This window comes from Mus caroli, unplaced genomic scaffold (assembly GCF_978045245.1).
Source record: "Mus caroli unplaced genomic scaffold, Mus_caroli_1 scaffold_5, whole genome shotgun sequence".
NCBI classification, from domain to species: Eukaryota; Metazoa; Chordata; class Mammalia; order Rodentia; family Muridae; genus Mus; species Mus caroli.
Window position 1 is genome coordinate 77145973 of NW_028227260.1, and position 9154 is coordinate 77155126.

Below are 9154 nucleotides of genomic sequence, written 5' to 3' on the forward strand. Positions count from 1 at the left end.
TCAAATTATGATTTGAAATTTTTTTTTTTCGAGACAGGGTTTCTCTGTAACGCCCCGGCTATCCTGGAACTCACTTTGTAGACCAGGCTGGCCTTGAACTCAGAAATCCGCCTGCCTCTGCCTCCCAAGTGCTGGGATTAAAGGCGTGCACCACCATGTACGGCGTGATTTGAAAATTTTAAGCCAACAGTGACATATATGTGTCAGTATTTTAAATATTATGATGAATCTCTTGATGTATATTTAAATTAATTGTAAATGACATATCAAATAAAAAAAAAACCAAGTTCCATGTGCTTTGGATTCATGTAACAGCTTAGATTTTATGTAGAATTACCACTAATATATTTGGTATGGCTACACTTTTGCATTATTTATAGAACTTTATAAATTTTCTTTTTTTTCCTCTTTCATAATTACATCCTGACCACAGTGCCCCATCTCCTCTTCCTACCTCCCCTCTTCTCCAGATCTACACCCAATCTGCCTCCCTGCAGTGAAAAGTAGGCCATGCAGAGATATCAATCAAATACTGCATAACAATTTGCAATAAGTCTAAACACAAACCTACTTTAATAGATATTCTTAAATCCTTTTCTTCTAGCCCACCATTCACCAGAGGTACTGGAAAGGGAAGGTTAAAAGGGCAAAGGAAGTTGTAGATCTGTTTAGAAATAATACTTTTGGGTGAATCCAATCTGTCTTGTCAGGATGTCAGAAGTTCAGTTCACAGGAATCAGCAACAGTAGCCCTACCCACTGGCAAATACCATTCACAAATCTGCAACAACACTTCAATCCAGAAGAAACTATTACGATCTGCCAATAGGCCCAAGTCCACAGAAGCACCAGATCAGCACCAGAAGTTCTTTGGTGTGTTTCTCTTTATGAAGTCATGATAAATAATGATCAGTAAAGAATGGCAAGGTGAACCGATACCACAGAGATTCATCCACTCTTTGTTAGGTTATATTTATACCCTTTCCAAACATCAGGTATAGTCTCATGAAAAATACCACATTTCCCCTTTTCAGGCTGCTTCCTGAAAACCATGTGTCTGTTCTCAGCCAAACATCCTCATATGTGTCTGCTTCAGCAAATATATCTTCTCATAAGTCTGTTTTCAGAAAAACATCATATGACACAATAGAATCTCAAAAAACCCCAGAAATTTCCACTTCACAAATCTTCATATCAAGGCTGATTGAGGCAAACCAGTAGGAGGAAAAGGGTCACAAAGGGAGACAAAGGAGTCAGAGATAGCCCCAAACTCCCACTGTTAGTCCCACAAGATATCAAGCTACTCAGCCATATCATATATTCATCGAACCAAGCTCACTTTCCTACAGGCTCACTGGTCTCAATGAGCTCACATAAATCCCAGTAATTTGATTATGTGGACCTTGATCTCTTGGTGTCCCTGACTCCACTGTTTCCTCCCATCCTTCTTTCTCATACTCTAAAAAGACTCCTTGAGCTCTTCCTAATAATGTTTATCTGTGTTACTCTGCATTTGTTCCCTTCATTGCTGGATGAATTCTCACTGGTCTCTTTGATGACAAATTTGCTAGGCTCCTGTCCCAGAACACTCTACAGGTAGGTTGAGGGTTTGGTGGTAGGGTTGGTGTCCCAATCCCTCCATTTGAGGCCTTGCCTGGTAACAGAAGATGGCTAATTTAGATTCTGTGTCCTCTATTACTAAGATTTTTTTGTTGGGGTTGTTTTGTAGATTCTGTGGAGTTTCTATTGTACTAAGATTTCTACCTCACCAGCAAATGCCTCCCAATTCTAATCATTTGTCCCTTTCTTAGCAGTTGTAATTGACTATATTTTTATGTATAAGGACCTTACCCTGCTGGAGGTGGTCTCTATAAGTTCCTTCTTCCTACTGTCAGGTATTTCATCTAAGGTCTCTCCCTTTGTGTCCAGAGAATCTCTCACCTCCCAGGTCTCTCATACATTCTGGAGGGTCCCCCAACATCCTATCTCCCAATGTTGGCTGTTTCCATTCTTTTTGCTGGCCATCAGAGTGTCAGTCCTTTTCCCTCACCCAATACTAGAACAGGTTCCCCTCTCCCCACCAATCTACTGTCCACCCAGTCCACGTTCCAAACCAAGACTCCCCCTCCCTCCCTCCCCACTAGTGATTGCTTTCATTTTTTAAAATTTTTTTGTATTTTTAATTAGGTTTTTTCTTCATTTACATTTCCAATGATATCCCAAAAGTCCCCAATACCCTGCCCGCCCACTCCCCTACCCATCCACTTCCACTTCTTTGCCCTGGCATTCCCCTGTACTGGGGCATATAAAGTTTGCAAGACCAAGGACCTCTCCTCCCAATGATGATTGACTAGGCCATCTTTTGATACATATGCAGCTAGAGACATGAGCTCCAGGGGGTACTGGTTAGTTCATATTGTTGTTCCACCTATAGGGTTGCAGACCCCTTTAGCTCCTTGGGTGTTTTCTCTAGCTCTTACATTGGGGGCCCTGTGATCCATGAAATAGCTGACTGTGAGCATCCACTTATGTGTTTGCTAGGACCCAGCATAGCCTCACAAGAGAAAGCTATATCTGTGTCCTTTCAGCAAAATCTTGCTAGTGTATGCAATGGTGTCAGCGTTTGGAAGCTGATTATGGGATGGATCCCTGGATATGGCAGTCTCTAGATGGTCCATCCTTTTGTCTCAGCTCCAAACTTTGTCTCCGTAACTCCTTCCATGGGTGTTTTGTTCCTTATTCTAAGAAGGGGTAAAGTTTCCACAATTTGGTCTTCATTCTTCTTGAGTTTCATGTGTTTTGCAAATTGTATCTTGTATCTTGGGTATTCTAAGTTTCTGGGCTAATAGCCACTTATCAGTGAGTACATATCATGTGGGTTCTTTTGTGATTGAGTTACCTCACTCATTATGATGCCCTCCAGGTTCATCCATTTGCCTAGGAATTTCATAAATTCATTCTTTTTAATAGCTGAGTAGTACTCCATTGTGTAAATGTATCACATTTTTTGTATCCATTCCTCTGTTGAGGGGCATCTGGGTTCTTTCCAGCTCCTGGCTATTATAAATAAGGCTGCTATGAACATAGTGGAGCATGTGTCCTTCTTACCTGTTGGAACATCTTCTGGATATATGCCCAGGAGAGGTATTGCTGGATCCTCCAGTAGTACTATGTCCAATTTTATGAGGAAATGCCAGACTGACTTCCAGAGTGGTTGTACAAGCTTGCAATCCCACAAACAATGGAGGAGTGTTCCTCTTTCTCCACATCCTTGCCAGCATCTGCTGTCAACTGAATTTTATATCTTAGCCATTCTGACTGGTTTGATGTGGAATCTCAGGGTTGTTTTGATTTGCATTTCCCTGATGATTAAGGATGTTGAACATTTTTTCAGGTGCTTCTCTGCCATTTGGTATTCCTCAGGTGAGAATTCTTTGTTCAGCTCTGAGCCCCATTTTTTAATGGGGTTATTTGATTTTCTGGAGTCCACCTTCTTGAGTTATATATATATATATATATATATATATATATATATATATATATATATATATATATATTGGATATTAGTCCCCTATCTGATTTAGTATAGGTAAAGATCATTTCCCAATCTGTTTCTGGTCTTTTTGTCTTATTGATGGTGTCTTTTGACTTGCAGAAGCTTTGCAACTTTATGAGGTCCCGTTTATTGATTCTCAATCTTACAGCACAAGCCATTGCTGTTCTATTCAGGAATTTTTCCCCTGTACCCATATCTTCGAGGCTTTTCCCTACTTTCTCCTGAAACTTATAGAAGAGAAAGTAGGGAAATGCCTCTGTGGATTTTCTATTGTACTAAGATTTCCACCTCACCAGCAAATGCCTCCCAATTCTAATCATTTGTCCCTTTTTAGCAGTTGTAATTGACTATAGTTTTATGTATAAGGACCTTCCCCTGCTCTAGGTGGGCTCTATAAGTTCCCTCTTTCTACTGTCAGGTATGTCATCTAAGGTCTCTCCCTTTGTGTCCTGAGAGTCTCTTACCTCCCAGGTCTCTCGTACATTCTGGAGGGTCCACCAACCTCCTATTTCCCAAACTTGCCTGTTTCCATTCTTTCTGCTGGCCCTCAGGGCTTCAGTCCTTTTCTCTCACCCAATAGAAAATCAGGTCCCCCTTTCCCCACCAATCTACTGTCCACCCGGTCCACTTTCCCTCCCAAGTCCCTCCCTCCCCACTTGTGATTACTTTCTTCTCCCTCCAAAGTGGTATTGAGGTGTCCTCATTTGGGCATTTCAGCTTGGTGAATTTTTTGAGTTCTGTGGACTATATCTGGGTATTCTGTACTTTTTTTCTTTTTTTTTTCTTTTTTTTTTTTTTTTTTTGGCTAATATCCACTTATTAGTGAGTACATACCATGCATGTCATTTTGGTTCTGAACTACTTCACTCAAGATGATATTTTCTAGGGAAAGGGGGACCATCCCACAGTCATAATTATGACTCATAATTGTTCCTGTCTGAAATAACTGCAGGGATGAAAATGGAGATGAACCTGAGAAAAAGAGGGTCCAGCAACAGGTCCAAAGTGGGATCCAGATCAAGGAGAAGCCCTAACGTCTGACACTAGTACTGAGGCTATGGAGTGCTCACAAAAGGGTATCTAGAATGACTGCCCTTCAAAAGACCCAACAGGGATCTTAAAGTGTCTATGCAGACATTGCAACCAACCAATGTACAGAATCTGCTGATCCCTGTGGTTGAATTAGGGAAGGCTGAAAGAAACTGAGGAGAAGGGCAACCCTGTGGAGGACCAGCAGTCTCAATTAATCTGGTACCCAGAGATCTCTCAAACATTGGACCACCAAACAGGCAGCATATATCATCTGATATGTAGCCCCCAATACATATACAGGAGAGGACTGCTGGGTTTGTGTTCATTCAGAGAAGATGCACTTAACCCTCAAGAGACTGGAGGCCCCCGGTAGTTTAGAGGTCAGTTGGTGTGAGGGATGGGGATATCCACATGGAGACATGGAGGTGGGGAAGAATTATGGGATGTGGTATAGTCAGAGGGTGATGGGGGTTGGGTAATAAATATGGAGTGTAAAAAAATTATCAATTAATTAAAAACAAAAACAACAACAAAAAGTATAAAGCAAGAATTGTAAAGAACTACTGGCAAAAAACCAATCATTAAATTATTTCTTAATTTAAAAAAGGGACCTACCCTATGAGGTTTTGGCCTTTTCACATCAGCATGTGTATTGATATTTTCATTATTTAGGTCACAGTTAGGCAGTCATTTCTAGGCACCATAGTCCTACAATAGACTTCTTCATTCTCTGTCTCTTACAATCTTGTACTGTCTCTTCTCCAATGTTCCTTAAGCCTTAGGTACAGGATTAGTGTTGTAGATGAAACACTTGGAGCTGAACTTCCCACCATCGACTAATCTCTGCATCTTGATAGTCATGTTGTTTTTTTAAGTCATTATTTTTCTTTTTAAATGAATTTCAGGGAAGAATCAGTTATTTTTTTTTATTTGTTGAAAGGGGGAAACAGTATGTCTTTTCATGAGTGACTGTCTCCCATGAGATAATTTTGACATGAAGAATCCATAGACCACTGTGGGAAGCAGTAGAGAAAAAAAATACAAGAGAACATTCATTCACTCCCACTAAATTCTCTTTCAAAGATGTTTCTAAGTTTTCTCATTACACTGCAGAGTTGTGTTGACCATTCAACAAACCACTGTACTAGATTATCCTACACATGTCAGATAAAGAATAGAGTTTAATTTTTTAAGTCTAAAAAGGAGACTAAAAAGTAAATACTTTAAAATTGTAATGAACTCCAAACCTATTAAACAGTTTAGCGTTAATATCCTCACTCCCACTCTGCAATGTCAAACAATGCAGAGCCATGCTGAGAACTGCACTAGAAGAAGACAGTGGTTTTAGACAGTCACTGCAGAGGAAGCCCACCCACAACCACCCACCAACCCACGCCACCCAGGATGCCAGAGCACAGTGGCAGGCCAGGCTCAAGGAACACACTGTAAGGGTTTTACCTCAGTGTGACTCAACTCTAATGCTAACTTATAAGAAGCCATGCAACAAGCCAACAGAAAACTGTTCTTTCAGGTCAAAGAAACTCAACACTCAGGATGCCTGTATCTAGCAGGGAGATGGCTCCCTTCCTAATAGAGAACTAACTTTGCTGTGTGGACTGTGAGCATGGACTGAGAATGAGCTTCGGATAGTCATGGTTTTTTAAATTAACTATCTCTATTTGCTGCAAAGAGAAGTGTTTTGTGGTTGGTTGGTTTGGTTATTGGGTTTATTTTTGTTCTTAATTTCCTTTCCATTTATTTATTTATTTATTTATTTATTTATTTATTTATTTATTTATTTTTGATGAGATGATTCAGAAATTTCTGGTTTCTTTGTAAACTCATTTGTGTCATATTTTTCCAGAAGTTCTCTTATGTGAGGGCACATGATGTTTTTTGAAAGTTGTCTTGTGAGAGGATGTTTTGCTGAAGCAAATGATTGAGGGGGCATGGGATCTTTGCAAAGAGTATAAGTAAAACACTACAGACAGGGAAAGGACAATGTGGCATCACACTAGCTGTTCAAAGCTTCACTGGTCTTTTCTAGCCATGCAACACTTCACTGGTCACATTCCCTTGCTGGTCTTCACTGATATTTATCTTAACTTTGTACAAAGAACTCACCAATTAATTTTTCATGGTGTGTTGGCTGATTCATACCAATTTGGTGGAGCCTTTCAGATTCTCCTCGATCATGTCACTGCCTCTGCTTTGTGCTTAGTATTTGCTATTAGACTGAACTATTATCCAGATAACCAAGAGTAGAATCTCCCCAAGAACAAGAACTGCATTTTTTTCAAGCATAGTTTTATTTTTCTATACACTTGTAAAAAAATAGGACCAGCATTTTAAAATAAAAATGAAGAAAAATCACCTTTGGAAGCATGACATTTGAATGAGAATAGAGTTGCTGAGAGGGGTCAGTACAGCCCTGACAAGCTACAGCATCTCTGACTGGTCCAAGAAATGAAGATACAAGAGAGGATAAAATAAGGAGACCAAGGATGGTCATTTACTGAGAAAGTGGGCCCCGAAGTGGACCACTAGGTGGAACTAGGAGCCATGGAATGGGTCTGGGTAGAGAGAGGGGACCCCCCTGGAAGCCATAGGGAGGAGGTCTTGAAGCACCATTGTATCCATGAGGGAGTCTCAATGAAGGAGACCCACGCATACCTTGTGGGTTTATGGGCCCATGGGTGATTCAAAAGGAGGCCCTCAGAAGGACATGCCATAGGAGGAAGTCCAGGATAAGGCATTCCAGGAGGTGGATGGGGTGGTGGCTGCTCCCCCGCCCCGAGCCTGGAGGCCCAGCATGGGGGTATGCATGTGCTAGGCTAAGAGGGCCATGATGGGCCAGTTAAATCTGGGACATCTCTGGATGTGGCACCCCACTTAATGGGAATGGATGCGGATGTGAATGTCTGTGACAAGGATGTACAGCCCCTCGAGTTCCTGCTGCTGATGGTCCATGTCCTTCAGCCCCAGGTGGCCTAGGTGGTGGGGGCATGGCTGGGGGTATCACAGGAAGTGGGGTTCCAGGCGGTGTCACTGGAATTTGGAACAAGCCAGGAGGCAGCATGCCTGGTTGGAAGCCTAGAACCTAGGGATGAAACCACAGGATTGGGGGAAGAGGGCAGAAGGGGTGCATCTGCAAACATCTGATGGGGGTGATCAGTCTGAGATCATGGGTTATGGACTGCCAGAAGTTGTTCAGGTTCTGAGTCATTGCATTCACCCTTAGAGTCCTTCTTGAAGGCATAAGACACAGTGATATGGCAGATACACAGGTACTGACCATTCATTGCCTCAACTGCTACATCTGAAGCATCAAATAAAGCAGAATTAATGAAGGCAAAATCTGTGGAGTGGCCTGTGTTAGAGTCCTGCACAATTTTGGGTGTCTGCAAGATGACTCCAAAGGCAATGAAAGTATCAAAATGCAGCTTTTCATCAATTTCTGGGTCCATATTTCAGATGAAAATGTTGGCTCCTACACCAGGTTTTTGTTGTAAACTGAAGCCTTGTTCACCTATATTGGCTTCCCGTGGAGTTTAATCATGTTCATAATCTTAATGGTATAGACAGCATCTTCCTCACTCTAAAATTCAACAAAGCCATAGCCTTGGTGCTGGCCAGTGACTCTATCCTTTGGAATGAGGTTGTTTACCACTTGCCCTGCCTGGAGAAAGAGCTTCCACAGCAGATATTCACTCACTTTCTAGTCTAGACCTCCCATGTACACCGTGGCATCCTGATTTGGTTTGGAGAGCCATCCAAAAGCCATGGCAAAAGGGCTCCCACCCTCTCTAAGCAGCAGCACTGCCCCCTGATCTCCCAAAGAACTCCTTTTAAACAGGTCCATAACTCCCTTTTCCTAGAAACATCTTTTTCCATTCCTCTGGTTGGTGGGCTAGAAGGGAGGTTGAAGAATTAAAGAACCCTAAATAAAGTATGTTTATAAAAATGTAAGCCTACAATGAGAGGTAAAAACTGCATTTATCTGTAGACATATGGACAGATATTTAGAATGTCATTAGGATTTAAATTGATTTACTAAAGTAGCAGTAATAGTTTATCCTCTGAGACTCATGACCTTACCAACCTGTGATAATTTGCTGTGTTTGTATTACTAGGTGTGCTTTCCCTCCTGTTGTGAAGATCTTAAGTTGAATTAGAGTGCTGTGGTTTATCACCAAGGTATGTGTGCTATTGTACCCTTAGGGATATTTTGTCATGAGGGCATTATTGTGCTTAATAGGCATCAAAGCTGAATAAAATTATTGTTGTTCTTCCTTAAAATATTGCATAGTATTTTTTTTTTGTACCATGAAGCTATAGGAAGTTTTAAGGTTAGATTCAGTTCAAAGCATTTGAGCCCTTTGACCTAAGTCTTTAGTGTCTTCAGCAATTGAAACTATCGACAACCTTTGAGACATAAGCAACAAAACCAGACTTGGAAGTTTGTATTGATATATTTGTGTGTGCATATAACATATGTGTGTATGTGCAGGTATATGTATAATAATAATAATAATAATAATAATAATAGTATTAAAGAAAAAGAGTT

The 9154-nt window shown here is 41.0% G+C and overlaps 1 pseudogene; it reads right to left on the reverse strand.

The window, feature by feature from the left end:
- Positions 1-7099: 7099 nt before the first annotated feature.
- On the reverse strand, positions 7100-8371 carry LOC110287848 (splicing factor 3B subunit 4 pseudogene; annotated as a pseudogene).
- Positions 8372-9154: the final 783 nt, after the last annotated feature.